Source organism: Trachypithecus francoisi, unplaced genomic scaffold, assembly GCF_009764315.1.
Source record: "Trachypithecus francoisi isolate TF-2019V2 unplaced genomic scaffold, Tfra_2.0 Lachesis_group10, whole genome shotgun sequence".
NCBI lineage: Eukaryota > Metazoa > Chordata > Mammalia > Primates > Cercopithecidae > Trachypithecus > Trachypithecus francoisi.
In genome coordinates this window covers 20,509,282-20,525,703 of record NW_022681455.1, presented here as the reverse complement: position 1 = coordinate 20,525,703, position 16,422 = coordinate 20,509,282, and the positions used below count along the sequence as shown (strand labels likewise).

The 16,422-nt window shown below is 42.2% G+C and overlaps 1 pseudogene; it reads right to left on the bottom strand.

Moving 5' to 3' along the window:
* Positions 1-732: 732 nt before the first annotated feature.
* On the bottom strand, positions 733-842 carry LOC117088956 (annotated as a pseudogene).
* Between the last annotated feature and the right edge of the window lie 15,580 nt (positions 843-16,422).

Below are 16,422 nucleotides of genomic sequence, written 5' to 3'. Positions count from 1 at the left end.
AGTCTACTTGGTCATGGTGAATTAACTTTCTGATGTGCTGCTGGATTCAGTTTGAAAGCATTTTTTAAAGACTTTTGCATCTATGTTCATCACAGATATTAGCCTGTAGTTTTCTTTTTTCATGTGTCTTTGAGAGGCTTTGGTGTCAGGGTGATGGTGGCTTTATAGAATCAGTTAAGGAGGAATCCCTTTTCCTTGTTTTTTTTTTATAATAGTTTCAGTAGAATTGGTAAATCTGGTAGATATACCTTCTTTGCATATCTGGTAGAATTCAGCTATGAATTCGTCTTGTTCAGGGCTTTTTTGGTTAGTATGTTTTATATCACTGATTCAATTTTGTAACTCAATATTGGTCTGTTCAAGGTTTCAATTTCTTCCTGATTGAATCTTGGGAGGTTGTGTGTTTCCCCAAATTTATCCATTTCCTCTACGTTTTCTAGTTTGTGTGCATAAAAATGTTTATAAAAGTGTCTGAGAATATTTTGTATATCTGTAGGATTGGTTGTAATGTCACCTTTGTCATTTCTCATTATCATTATTTGATCTTCTCTCTTCTTTGTTAATCTAGCTAGTGGCCTATCAATCTTATTTATCCTTCCAGAGAACCAACTTTTGGTTTATTTGATCCTTTGTGCGAATTTTTGGTTCTCAATTTCATTCAGTTCTGCTCTGATTTTAGTTATTTCTTTTCTTCTACTAGTCTTGGAGTTAGTTTGCTCTTGTTTTTCTAGTTCCTCTAGGTGTGATGCTAGATCATTAATTTGAGGTCTTTGGTGCTTCACACATTCAGATAAACGTCTCTAGTAACAAACTGTAGAAATGATCCCTGAAAATATAGTCTTAGTTTTTTTAAAAATTACAAATTCAATCTCTTTATTCATTATGTGTCTACTCAGATTGTCTATTTCTTAAGTCAGTTTCAGTAGTTTGTGTCTTCCTAGGAATTTGTCCATTTCATCTACGTTATCTAATTTAGTGGCATACAATTGGTTACAGTATCCTTTATGAACCTTTTGTTTGTATAAGATTGATTGTAATCTCCCCTTTTCCATTTCTGGTTCTGGTAATTTAATTCTCCCCTTTGTTTTCTTGGTTAATGTAGCTTAAGTTTTGTCAATTTCTTAATCCTTTCAAGGAACCATCCTTTGGTTTCATTGACTTTCTCTATTGTTTTTGTATCGAATATTTCACTAATTTCTTCTTTAATCTTTATTATTTCCTTCCTTCTGCTTGCTCTACTTTTTAGGTTTAGTTTGCTCTACTTTTTCCAATGTCTTAAGTGGGAAGTTTAGAATATCGATTTGGGATCTTTCTTTCATTCTAAACTGCATATCTCTTAATCTTTCTTTTATATTTTTCATTTGCTTTTATTTTGTGTCAAGTTATGCACAATCTCTTCAGATCTATCTACCAGTTCACCAATTGTCTTCTCAGCTATCACTTATCTGTTTTTTATATAGCTATTCAGATTCTTCTTTCAACCACCACCATCTTTTTTCCTATAATTTCTATTAGGTTATTTTTCAAATCTGCCTAGGCATATTTAATAGTGCTTTTTCCTTTGATATTTTAAAATCCCAGTTTTTGTTGCTTTAAACATTTTACACAGTTATTTTATACTCTGAAAATATAATATCTCATCATTCCAACATTTGCAGTCATTAGGAGCTCTAAATCTTTTGTTTGTGATTTCTGCTGACTCTTTTTCATGGGGCTTCCTTCCTCAGATGCTTCACACATTTTGATTGTGACCTCATATTTGGCAGAACTGAATCTGTGGGAATATTGGGAAGACTGAGATGAAGATGTTCTTCTCCAAAGAGGATTTTCATTTGTTTGGTTTTGGCCTTGTGTGGTACTAATAACCTGAGACCACTTTCATTTAATTTCTCAACTTGGGGATTTAACAGTTGCACACATATTTAAATTCAAAGCCTAGATCCATATACAGACAAATGTAGTGGCACAAATTCTCACGAGAGACTTTTTCCCCGTTTCCTAGATAGAGATCAATTTGTTTGCTCTTTTTGTTATACAGTCGGGGAAGCCTACCCTTTCACAGGTTTTGGTATCAGGGTGATGGTGAAAGAACAAGGTGCTTTGAAGGTCCCAGACTTATGTGCACCTGGGGATTTCCTCCCACCCTCCTCATTCACAGGACTCCAGCCTCACTGGATTTGTTACAGTTTCTGCAACATCCCAAGCACTCTCCTGCCTCATGATGTTGACATCTGTGGTTTCCTCTGGCTGAACCCTCTTACCCCAGGATCCCATATCCACAGGCCTTAGGCCCCTAACTCCTTTTGTGTTTCTGCCCCAAAATCATGTTTTCAGCAAGGCCTTCTTTGACCACCCTCTAAAAACAAGCGTTGCCCCTCTTCTCTGTGACCCCTTCAGTCTAGTTTCTTTTTCTCTACAGCATTTATCAACATCTCACCTATTGTGTGTTTCTTTGTCTCTGTCTACCATCACTAAGATAAAAGCTCCTGAGGACTGGGGATTTTTGCTTATTCACTGCTGTATCACCACTGCCTAGAACAGTGCCTAGAACACAGTGGGTAGTCAATATATATATTTTCTGAATGAATAAATGTATGCCTTTAGGAATGAATGAATGGCAGGGCTAGGAGTGGGAGTGGGACAGCATGAAAAGACTGGTTATATTAGGAAAGGAATAGGTGTAGAGAGAGCAAGAAATCATGAGGAAAGGAGGGGCTGGGCATGGTGCTGTGTACCTGCAGTTCTAGCTACGTGGGAGGCTGAGGCAGGAGGATCCTTTGAGCCCAGGAGTCTAAGGCCAGCCTGGGCAACACAGTGAGACTCCACCTCTTAAAAAGAAAGTAAAAAAGAAAAGAAATACATAAAAAAAGAAAGGAAGAAGGCAGGTAAAGTTCTCCCACTTTGCAATTTTACTTAGACTCTTCAGGGACAGCTGACGCCCTTGGCACTGGCTTCCTCTATTATCTCTGGCATTAGTTTCCTTCCTGAATGTTCTGAAGGTGGTGCTCAATAAGTACTTCTTGACTGACAGCTTACTTAAGTCATTATAAGAGGATTTCTTCTGCATTAGTCAGAAAACGAAATCACTTTCTAGATTGCTTTGCTGGGCGGGCTTGTCCCCAGAGCTACCAGGGGAGGGAAGTCGTGGGTGATCACTGTGCCCATGGTTGGAAGCCTGGAAATTAATCAGAGGAGATGTGGCCCTTGTTAGGAGAAGGCCTCTATCGGTTTTCCATGTACAAAGCCACCGAAGAAAAAGGCAGAACTCAATGAGATGGAACTCGGCTGGAATCTACAGTGTAGCTTTTTATTGAAAGCTATGAGAAAAAATAATTTAAGGCGGTTAAATGTCAACTTTTATTGGTTATCGTCTTTAACTTTGACATATCTACTCACTACTTTATGTTTTTCTAGTCCTTTGATTTTTGTGTATGTATTTCGAGAGAGTGTTGACTACTAGGATATACATGGGAGGAGAAGAGATCTACTTATCTATTAATCAGCTATACCTTAGGCAAAATATTTAGTCAGACTATGGTTCACATAGAGTGGATATTAAATAGTTAAAAACCAAAACTCCAAAGAGGGAGGAAGGAAGTAGCTTATTTTTAATCCCTGCTGTGACAACAAGAGACTATCAATCAGAACGGGACAGACTTCAAGGAAAAAGTTCTCCAGCCTGCATTTTATGTGCAAGCTACTCATTTTCTGCTGAAAGACAAGGATTTTCATCACAGGAGAGAAAAAGTACCCAAATTTTGGAATCCTCCCTGAAGTTCCACATTTTCTTGGATTTGTGTACGAGCAATTAGAATGGAGCTATCTGTGAACTCCGAATATCTGAGACAGGGCTCAGTTAATTTAGAAAGTTTATTTTTGCTAAGGTTGAGAACATGCACCCGTGACACAGCCTCAAGAGGTCTTGACTAGATGCGCCCGCTATGGCTAGGTCACAGCTTGCTTTTACACATTTTAGGAAGACATGAGACGTCAATCAATATATGTAAGATGTATATTGATTCCATCCAGAAAGGCAGGACAGCTGAGGCACGGAGGGGGTCACAGGTTGGTGAGAGACAAACTGTTGTATTCTTTTGAGTTTCTGATTAGCCTTTCCAAAGGAAGCAATCAGATAACATCTATCTCAGTGAGCAGAGGGATGGCTTTGAATAGATTGGGAGGCAGGCGCCCTAAGCAGTTTCCAGCTTGACTTTTACCTGAAGCTTAGTGATTTGGGGGCCCCAAGATATATTTTCCTTTTACATATCTAAAGCGAAGGCAATATAAACATTATATATATTATATATATAAACATATATACAAACATTATATATATTATATACAAACATTATATATAAACATATATATACATGTTATATATACTATATATATATATATATATATGTCAGAAAAACTAAACTTTGAGAATTGTAGGTATAAATGACTGCAATGTTTTCTGAAATACATGGATCAGAATACAGACCGTGTGGTGCAGACAGATGCGGACTGGCACAGAACACACACTGGCATGGCATGTGGTCTACGTGGGATGCAGGCGCGCCACAGCTGCTGACCTCTTGAGCAAAGACGGGAGCTGGCAGAGCTGCATATTGAGAGAAGAGTGTTGAGTTAGGACACTTGGAGCAGCAAATGATAGAAAATCAACCCAAACCAGGTTAACCAAAAAGAATGATTTAGGCTCGGCACAGTGGCTCATGCCTGTAATCCCAGCACTTTGGGAGGCTGAGGCGGGTGGATCATGAGGTCAGGAGTTCAAGACCAGCCTGGCCAAGATGATGAAACCTGGTCTTTACTAAAAATGCAAAAATTAGCCAGGGGGGCGCCTGTAATCCCAGCTACTCGGGAGGCTGAGGCAGAGAATTGCTTGAACCTGGGAGGCGGAGGCTGCAGTGAGCTGAGATGGTGCCACTACACTCCAGCCTGGGCAACAGAGTGAGGCTCCATCTCAAAAAAAAAAAAAAAAAAAGATTTAGCTGAAGAACACAGAGGTGGCTCAAAAGACCATTGACAGGACTCAGAGCCACTCTGGGTTCCCAGGAACTGGAACCAGGAATCCAAACATTGTCAGCTCACTCCTCCCAACCTCTTTCTCCTTTGCTCCACTTAAGCTTCCTTCTCTGCTAATAGAGATGGACATTCTCTGCCCAGCAGGAAATGTAGCCAGTAGCAAGTGTCAAAGTCACATCCTGAAAGATCTGTAAGCAGAAATGAAAAGATGCCTTTTCTCAGTCTCAGTTTGAAAGATCTCAGGGAATGGCTCAGACTCTCCAGACTGGATTTTTAGTCCCATCTTTTGAATTATCACTGTGATCAAGGGGGTGGGCTCAATGTTGACCCACCCTGGGTCATGTTCTTGTCATTGATCCAGAGCAAGCAGATTCCGTATTAGGATGTGGCTTAGCATAGACATGACCACTGTCCAGTACATTTGTTTGTGCTGGACAGCCCTTATGACGGGTCTCTGACAATCACCACCTTGGTCATTCCTAATACCTGACTGAGGAGGAGAGGCAGTTACTATAAGAACCCCAGCTTGGCCCAGCGCGGTGCTCACATCTATAATTCCAGCACTTTGAGAGGCTGAGGCAGGTGGATTACTTGAGGTCGAGAGTATGAGATCAGCCTGACCAACATGGCGAAACCCTGTCTCTACTAAAAATACAAAAATTAGCCAGGCATGGTGGTGAGTGCTCGTAGTCCCAGCTACTTGGGAGGCTGAGGCAGGAGAATCGCTTGAACCTGGGAGGAGGAGGTTGCAGTGAGCCAAGATGGCACCATTGCACTCCAGCCTGGGCAACAGAGTGAGACTCTGTCTCAAAACAAAAGAACCCCAGCCTGGAGGTATTTGTGGGTGCAGTAGTCACACTGACTGGGTTCCCAGCGCTACTCCACTACTTACTAGCCAAACTCTTTTCACGTATTAGCTTCCTTGTTTATAAAATGAAAATAATGCTGATACCAGTTTCATGAGGTTGTTAAATGGATTAAATGGTTTATTATATTTAAAGCCCTTAGAAAACAAGCTTGGAACAGGAAAGATTAGCTATCTTTATTACTAACGTGTATGTCACTGAAATCAAACCAGAAAGACAACCCATTCATAAGGACGATTTCTATGCTGTCTTCCATGCCCCATGCAGACCATGAAGTCTGTAAAGTTACCTCCCATTCATCATCTTTTGCACACTGTAAGCCAGACAGGCTTTCTGTGAAAAGTGCTCAATGGGGTTCTGAGGCTGCCCCTCATCTTTCCAGGCCTCTGCTCCACAGTGAGAGTCTTTTTCATTTTATGTTGCAAAGCAATTTATTCCCCAAATCCAGAATCCCTATAGAACTCCAGAGATAAAGCCTCACTTGAATGCTCATGATGGGCAAAGCTTTGTGTTGATCAGGTAGGACCATATCTCTGAGCCGCTCCCTGCTGCTCTGCAGCAATGATCCCTCACTGCCCTCAGTGGCTTCATGGGTTCTGTGGCTGTCAGACCCTCTTTTAGTGACCATAGTCTTCTCATTCTTAATATATCCAATAGTGCATTTCTAAGGCCTAGTTTTACTTTCCCTCAGCTTTTTTTTTTCTTTGAAAGGGAAACCTTATACACTGTTGGTGGGAGCGTAAATTAGTTTGACTATTGTGGGTAACAGTGTGGTGATTCCTCAGAGACCTAAAAACAGAACTACCATTCAACCCCGCAATCCCATTACTGAGTATATACCCAGAGGAATAGAAATCATTCTATCATAAAGACACATGCATGCGAATGTTTATTGCAGCACTATTCACAATAGTGAAGACATGGAATCAACATAATTGCCCATTAATGACAGATTGGATAAAGAAAATGTGGTGCATATATGCCATGGAATACTATGCAGCCATGAAAAAGGACAAGATCATATCTTTTGCAGGAACATGGATGGAGCTGGAGGCCATTGTCCATATAGCAAACCAATGCAGGAACAGAAAACCAAATACCGCATGTTCTCACTTATAAGTGGCAGCTAAATGATGAGAACACATGGACATATAGAGAGGAACAACACATATTGGGGCCTACCAAAGGGTGGAGGGTGGGAGGAGGGAGAGGCTCAGGAAAAATAGCTATTGGATATTAGGCTTAGTACCTGGGTGACAAAATAATCTGTACAACAAACCCCGTGAACAAACCCCCGTGACGTAAGTTTACCTATACAAACAAACTTGCCTATGTACCCCTGAACCTAAAATAAAAATTAAAAGAATTTTTTTCTTTGCTTCATTGCACAAACTTCTGTATCCCCATCTCAGTCCAGCTTAACTCAACTAAGTCTCTTGAGGTTCTACTGCATGCCAAGTACTGTGCTTGCTATCATTCATATTACTTCCTTGTTCTTTTCTCAGTTTCTAGTTTTCTTTCTTTCTGCGTTTCCCTGATAGAGGGAGTAATAATTTTCATGTACTTGAAGTGAAACTCTCTTACTGGCTGAAAACGTATTAAAAATAAATCTCTATATATCAGAAGTTTGCATGACAGCAAATTTCAGTTGAGAAGGGGTTATAGGTACCTGACTATGTGTCTGCTATTAGAAAGTTGTATATTATTTGTTTCACAGTGCAGGTTCATTTTTTGTAATTAGTCCTTTTGTTGAATTTATAAAGTCCTGAGTTTTGAAGGAATTCCTTTTCATATCCTTAATGGGAGATACCTCACTAATTATTAGCATTTATGGTCTCCACTTAAGCTAAATGTGGTCAATCCAGTCAAGAACAGACTGATGTCTAAAGAGGGACTACTCTCATCTGGGTATGACTCCTTACACCTTCATGCCTCTTAAAGTGGGAATAATAATACTTCACCTTTGGAAGCAAAAAGGTTTATTAGATGCTAGTAAACATCTTTTAATATGTTACTATGTAACTAAAGAAAGACATGATGATTAACTAATTTATCATATAATCACAAACAATTGGAAGGCAAGAACCCACAGACAGGTACTGTGTTTACAGAAATCTATCTAATTTCTTTTTCTTTTTCTTTTTTGAGACACAGTCTCACCCTGTTGCCCAGGCCGGAGTGCAGTGGTGCAATCTTGGCTCACTGCAAGCTCCGCCTCCTGGGTTCACGCCAGTCTCCTGCCTCAGGCTCCTGAGTAGCTGGGACTACAGGAGCCCACCACCACACCTGGCTAACTCTTTTTTTGTATTTTTAGTAGAGACAGGGTTTCACCATGTTAGCCAGGATGGTCTCGATCTCCTGACCTTGTGATCTGCCCGCCTTAGCTTCCCAAAGTGCTGGGATCACAGGCGTGAGCCACTGCGCCTGGCCTAAATCTACCTAATTTCATTACTCCTACGTTTGTATCACATTTACTATTGAGTCACTCCTTCATCAATCATTGTTCAACATCTACTATGTGTGAAATTCGATGCTATGAGCTGAGGACTGAAAGGTAAATAAGATAAAGCTATGCCCTTTAAAAGCTGACAGTTTTCTAGGGGAGATAGACCTGCAAATGAATAACTATAATGCAGGGAGGTAAATATTCACAGGCAAATGTACAATCCTGTGGGAGGAGGAAGGAATAAATGACTAACCATTCTTGGTGGGAAGTCAGGAACAGCTGTACTTACCAGTCTTAAAGGTGAGAGCAGCAGGCTCCAGGAGAAGATTGTGGGTTGTGGGTAGGTCTTTCTGGAGAAGGAAATATGCGCAAAGGTCACAGGGAATTGAAAGAGTGTGGAATGTTTAGCTGGTAGAGGGGAGCTCAGCAGGATAGTTAGGCAGGGTGGTACATGAGAAAAGCTGGGAGTGAAGCTGGAAAGCTGGATAACAGATTGGGAAGGCCTGCATGTTTCATGCTAAGGATTTTAAACTTTCTCTTGGAAGGAATGATTTAATGATATTTCACGGAGATGATTTGATCAGAATCTGATAGGAAATCACAGAAATGCTTAGTAAATAGAACACTTCCAGAGATAATTGAACAATTGCCGTTTAGATTAGCTTTCTGAGGACGCTCACTGAAAAAAGGAATTTTTGTTCAAATATGGTTGGGAAAAATTGCTTTCTTTCTTTCTTTCTTTCTTTTTTTTTTTTTTTGAGACAGAGTCTCGCTCTGTTACCCAGGCTAGAGTTCAGTGGCACAATCTCAGCTCACTGCAACGTCCACCTCCCAGGTTCAAGTGATTCTCCTGCCTCAGCCTCCCAAGTAGCTGGGATTACAGGCGCCTGCCACCGTGCCTGGCCAACTTTTGTATTTTTAGTAGAAGACCTGGTTTCACCATGTTGGCCAGGCGTGTCTTGAACTCCTGACCTCAGGTGATCTGCCCGCCTCAGCCTCCCAAAGTGCTGGGATTACAGTTGTGAGTCACTGCACCCAGCCAAAATTGCATTCTTGATTCTCCTCTCACAGAAAATGTTATGTACCAGAACATATTAGTAGCTCTGTGAAGACCAGCAGAAAAGGTATTAGTTTAACTTTATTTAACTCGGTATTTCGCAAACCTATTTGACCATAAAATATGGTTTCCAGATAAAATACTGTATGGACATCTAATTATAGTTGAACTTCAGATAAACAAGGAATAAATTTTTAGCGTAAGTGATATTGCACAGGGCACAGCATGTAGGCTTAGAATGCTGAGGGACACTTGTTGGCATCTTAAACTTCAAAGGTGTTTTCTGATGTGTTTCTGATGAGACAAGAAAACAGGCTTAACTTCCCAGAACTCCATGTATCCTTAAAAGCTTTGTCAGGACAGGCAAGGTGGCTCATGCCTGTAATCCCGGCACTTAGGGAGGCTGAGGTGGGTGGATCACGAGGTCAAGAGATGGAGACCAGCCTGGCCAATATGGTGAGACCCCCTCTCTACTAAAAATACAAAAATTAGCTGGGCAAGGTGGCGCACGCCTGTAGTCCCAGCTACTCGGGAGACTGAGGCAGAAGAATCACTTGAACGCAGGAGGCAGAGGAGGTTGCAGTGAGCCGAGATTGCATCACTGCACTCCAGCCTGGTAACAGAGTGAGACTCTGTCTCAAAAAAAAAAAAAAAAAGTTCCATCAGAGGCATTTGAACCAGAGCAACTCCATCTTGAATAGGGGCTGGGTAAAATAAGGCTGAGACCTACTGGGCTGCATTCCCAGGAGTTCAGACATTCTAAGTCACAGGATGAGATGAGAGGTCCGTATAACATACAGGTCACACAGACCTTGCTGATAAAACACCATGAGGTAAAGAAGCAGCCAAAACACACCAAAACCAAGATGGTGACAAAAGTGACCTCTGGTCGTCCTCACTGCTCATTATACACTAATTTTAATGTATTAACATGCTAGAAGACACTCCCACCAGCGCCATGACAGTTTACAAATGCCATGGCAACCTCCGGAAGTTACCTTATATGGTATAAAAGGGGGAGGAACCTTCAGTTACAGGAATTGCCCACCCCTGTCCCAGAAAATTCATGAATAATCCACCCCTTGTTTAGAATACAGTTGAGAAGTAACAAATAAGTATCCTTAACCGAGCAGCTTAAGCTGTCGCTCTGCCTATGGAGTCGCCATTCTTTTATTCCTTTAGTTTCCTATTAAACTTGCTTCCACTTTACTCTATGGATTCACCTTGAATTCTTCCTTGCAAGAGATCCAAGATCCCTCTCCTGGGGTCTGGATAGAGACCTCTTTCCCGTAACAGCTCTGTGAGATAGAATCTAAACCTCTTCATATGATTTGTGGTAGGTGCTAAAAGCTTTTATCTTTAATTAAGTATCTTTTGTATTTTACATTGTTTTTAAATTCATTCCTCAGTAACAATATGCTAATATTGTTCTTGTCATTGATAAAAATCACATTCCCCTCCCAGTGATAGGTTTAATGAATGAATTAATCTAATTATCCAGCACACATCTGTTGAGAGTTTACCATGGCCCAGACACTGTAGATACAGAAATAAATGAGGAAGGTATGTTCTCTACCCTCTCTGGAGCTTACAGTACAGGGGATAGGCTAAGCCAAAATGTGAGTCCTCTGAATTGAACTTAGCACATCAGCTCCTCGGTGATCTGGCCCCAGATGATTTATGTGGGCTCACCTCCCACCACTGTCCAATGTGCTACATTTGCCATCCCCAACTTTTATACTTCTGCGTCTTTGCATGTCCTAAGGCCCCTGCCAGGGGGTCCTGGTGTGTCTTCTTCCTCTCCTCACCTCTTCCACATCACACTCGACCTTCGAGATTCAGTTTAATCCTGAATCTTGGAATTTCCTAATTTCCTGACACTCTCCTCCCCAGTCTGATTGGTGCCCTTTTTTTTTTTTTTTTTTTTGTATTCCAAATATTTCTTTGTACTCTGAGTATAACTCTGTCATAAATAACACTTACCAAATAAACTTGCCATAATTACTGGTTTACTTGGGTCTTTCTCCCACATTAAACTATGAGGTACCTGAGACCAGGGACTATGTTTTTTTACATTCTATGGTCAAGAGCCCTAAAGGCTTTTTGTTGAAGAGGCCAATTTGTAAACGGTCATGATGGTTCTGTAAATGGCAGCTCTGTCTCCAAACCAAGAAACAATCTTTTCGTATCTACCCAGATGGTTACCAAGGTGGCTGGGCTTGCCTTGGTGGGTAGAGTCACATTCCACACTCAGAAAAGAATTGTTCAGCAAAGGGTGAGTGCCAGAAGGAAAGGTAGAATTAGTCCCTCTTAGAGAATAATGAAGTTATAATTTAGTTAATTACAACTTTATCAGATTAGGAGCTAAGAATGAACATAAGAGCATCCTTCTTCCATGTTCCATTCCTCTATTCTATTTCTGTAGTACCCAACTCTCCTGATCCCATTTTCACCACCCAACCAGGTCAAATGAGTAGACACAGTGGGGTCATAGCCTGAAGCTAAAGGTCCTAGCTTGAATGCCTTCCAGAACAGGGAGCTTATGCTATGCCCCCTGCTGCATCCAAACAGAAATGTGCTTCCTCCTCTTCTCCTGGTCACACGCTTAATTTTGAGGAGTTGTATTAAAACCAAAAGCACCAAGACTAAAATGCAACCCAGCCATCTAGAACAACCTCCATACACCTTGGGAGGCTGGGCCTGGAGATCAGGGCTGGTTGTAGGTGATAAAGGGTTTTCTCTTTGACCGTAACGTGAGATTGTTAGGCTGGGAAGATGGGTGAGAGCTGGGAAAGAGGGTGAGTAGATACCCACTGCAGCGTTGAAAGCATCCCTGCACCACTGTTTTTCCTAAATTTTGAGGTTCAGTTGAGTTCAAGGAACCTTTCTTTTTTTTTTTTTTTTTTTTTTTTGAGGCGGAGTCTCGCTCTGTCGCCCGGACTGGAGTGCAGTGGCCGGATCTCAGCTCACTGCAAGCTCCGCCTCCCGGGTTTACGCCATTCTCCTGCCTCAGCCTCCCGAGTAGCTGGGACTACAGGCGCCCGCCACCTCGCCCGGCTAGTTTTTGTATTTTTAGTAGAGACGGGGTTTCACTGTGTTAGCCAGGATGGTCTCCATCTCCTGACCTCGTGATCCGCCCGTCTCAAGGAACCTTTCTAAGACACTCACGGTGTGGCAGGACCAGGTGCTAGAGATGTAATCATCTGTAAAGTACGTGAAATCATTGCAAGGTAGATAAAATCTCTGCTGTCAAAGAGCTTGTGGTCAAGTAAATATAAGGAGATACAGACAAGTGTTATTACAGAGGTCTTAGAAGATGTTAAGGAGGAGGCGATGATATCACGCAGCCTGCTAATCAGAGAGAATTGATGGAACTGTCCAGCCCTCTCTATAGAAAAACAGATGGCTGTTTTGACTCATTTAGCTCCGGTGAAAGAGCAAGGTCAAAGTTCTGCAGTGGGCAGATCCAGAGGGTAGAAATACTCGCCCATATGTCCCTCCTTTTTTTCGGTTTGAGACCGAGTCTCGCTCTGTCGCCCAGGCTGAAGTGCAGTGGCACGATCTCGGCTCACTGCAACCTCCGCCTCCCGGGTTCAAGTGATTCTCCTGCCTCAACCTCCTGAGTAGCTGGGACTACAGGTGCCCACCACCACATCCGGCTAATTTTTGTATTTTTAGTAGAGATGGGGTTTCACCATGTTGGCCAGGCTGGTCTCGAACTCCTGACCTTGTGATCTGCCCGCCTCGGCCTCCCAAAGTGCTGGGATTACAGGCGTGAGCCACCACGCCCAGCCATTTTTTTTTAAAGCTTTTCCAAGGAATTAATGCCGTAAAGAGAAGACAGAGTCAGCGGTGGTGAAATCAGTGATGGCTGATAGCGACCAGGCTGAGTAACGTCATTGGCCGGGGTGCATCTGTGGTGGTACCTGGGGTCTATGCACTCCTTAGGAAAGGGAGAAATGAGGGAGGACCTCTTCCCTTCTTCTGAAGACTTTGGATTGGGCTGTGGATGTTCACTTCTGAAAAAGAATGATCTTTATTTGTTGGGTCTCCTCTGGATAGTGAGTGAACTCATTCTCTCCAGCACATTCTTTTACCACTATGCTTTGCGATACTAAACCAATCATCAATGGAATGAAATATCTATTACAGAATCATTAATTAAATGCACAAAGCCCAAATAAATATGGTGATGAAGCTACAAAAAGTGAAATAGAGTCTGCCTCTTTTTAAAGAAGACTTTTCAAAGCATTTTTCTTCATGGTAATTGGCATTTTACAATGAGTTGTTCTCCAAGATTGCTGTTAGGACCAGAGTCCAAGCAAGATCCTGTGATGACGAGGTTCCCTGGCAACTAAGCCCCTTAAACAGTGTTAGAAACAGACTACAAAACAGAATTCTGTACTGTGTCAGGATGCATTTAACAAGGCTTTGGTGTCTATTTGGTATTTTTATGATTTGTAGAGCAGCAAGACAAATGGGCTTAGCAGCCCAGGGTAGTTGCTATAGCAATAAGTAGTGCAAGTTTTGAGATCCATTAAATTTTTTTAGGGTTAGAAATGTTAATATTGTGATAGTTCTTTCTCTAAAATAAATGAAAACACAGAAAATTCACTAATTTGCTAAATACTCAGGCTCACAAAGTCCTTTAATAAAGATACTTAGAAAAAGTCTAGAAATTTAAATAAAGAGAAGCTGTCACTACAGTTATTTCTTGAAGCCATAATCCAACCTGATACCTTCATTTTCCTTTAGAAAGAAAACTATAGACCCTCTTCTGGTATTGTCATGAATTATTGATGTTAGATTAAATATTGCTCTAGGATATAGCGCCTGGTGATCCCTTTGACAGACTGAAAAATTGGTATGTATCAAAGAAGCAGTCCTTCACTACTGACCAAATTCAAATCCGTCTGTCACCATAAAAGCAATAAATAACCAATCTAGGATTGAAATACATGGTGTGGTCACCCCACTTCCAGCATCTTCAGGGCCCAGGCAAGAGTACAAACGGAGGCCCATACGACATAGGTCTAAAAGTTATAAACGAAGCTTATAATTTGTTAAATAAAATATGGTCTATCCTTCGATATTGACAAGTCTTTCTCTTTCTTTCTTTCTTTTTTCTTTCTCTCTCTCTTTCTTTCTTTCTTTCTTTCTTTCTTTCTCTTTCTTTCTTTTTTTTTGCTTTTTGACAGAGTTTCGCTCTTGTTGCCCAGGCTGGAGTGCAACGGCGTGATCTCGGCTCACTGCAACCTCTGCCTCCCAGGTTCAAGAAATTCTCCTGCCTCCGCCTCCCTGGTAGCTGGGACTATAGGCGCCCACTGCCCTGCCCAGCTAATTTTTTGTATTTTTAGCAGAGACAAGGTTTCACTTTGTTGGCCAGACTGGTCTCCAACTCCTGACCTCAGGCAATCCACCTGCCTCAGCCTCCCAAACTGCTAGGATTATAGGCGTGAGCCACTGCGCCCGGCTGACAAGTGTACTTTCGTGACATTTGGAAGGCAAGGTCTGATTTAGAATTCTTGGGCTACTTGGTGTTGCTCATTGAAGTGTGGAGAACCAGTCTAGTCCCCAGGCTGCAACACCCACCTCCTGGGTGCCCTTCTTCTCTTCTCACCACCAGCCCCACCCCTGTACTACAGAGGCTTGTGGCACATAGTACCCATGTGGACACCCTACTCTTGCACAGACAAGCTAATGCACCTTCCACCACCTCCCCACTGGCTGCCATGGCCACCTGCAGTGCCACGTTGTGTTCTCTAGCTGTTCTGTCCTTCCTTGGAGCAGACCCAGAGAAGAGACCAGTGCTGGGCCTGGAAAAGGGCTGAGCGCTATTTGCAGAGAGAATCCTGGGGCCCCACATACCTGGAGTGAGACCTAGAAGAGAGGGCATGAACTCCAGGCAAGTGTGTCCCTTTGGCCCTGAAGGAAGGCCATGATCACGGAAGAGTGAGAGTGAACTTCCTGAAGCAGGGGGTCCAGGGCAGGACCCCTTCGTACCCACCTTGCACTGACTAAAGGCTCAAACCACCCCATTCCGACCTGACTGTATTATACTCTCCCAGGGTGTCTTGTTTACTTTCCTAGAATCATTACTTTTATTGGCTTCCGGACAAGCAAGAGGATATGCTATTATCCATGGGAAAATAGCCCAGGAGAAGACAAAGTGGCTTCCTAACAAACTGCGAGATATTACTGGAAGCTTGGGTTGCAGAGAGGATGGATATTGAAAGCAGGGACCTGAAAGCACCCTCTTAAGTTTCAGGATCCACCTTCAAAGACGGCAGCCCTTCTATAACAAGGAAAAGCCTTGTCTCCTCACATCAGTCAGAGCCCCTGCCCAATGTCACCTATGCATCTTGCCCCTCTGCTCTCTCTGCCCTTTTATGGGATACCAGCGGAGCTGGCTGTGTTAGATAATCTCCGCTCTCTGACAGCCATCTCTCTGCTCTTCTCATCCGTCTCTCCCTGTCTGACATCAATGATTTCTTTGTGGGTCAAGGCCTGACCTGGATCTCTTGAAACCCAGTCTGTACCTTTTCTCACCCACAGGATGCCAATTCATCTTGCTCTGCTTACCTCTTGATGAATGACTGACTCATCTGGGGGTGGAGTGGGGAGGCCAGCCACACCTTAAACATGTGCCTCTTGGATTTTGGAGATTTAAGTGCTCTGTACTTTGCATCTGATTTTGACTATTTCAACGAATGGAAGGGGAGAAATGAGAATAAAGCTACTTGTTGACACTTCCTCATTTCATATCAGGAACCAGAAAATGAAAAAAAGAACTATCTGTTTTTTGTTTTTCATGTTTTTTTTTTTGGTGGTGGGCTTCTCCCTTTCACTTGTTCTGTGTTCCTCAGCTAATTTCCTGCCAGGACAATTTCAGGTTCAACCTGCTTTTTAAAGTTATGAATCATACCAGTGACTCAAAGCCAATTTTAGTAGAGAAGAAAAGCTAAGCTGGAGGTCTATAAAGAATCAAACCTAGTAGGAAATATGAATTGTTATTTTTGGGACTT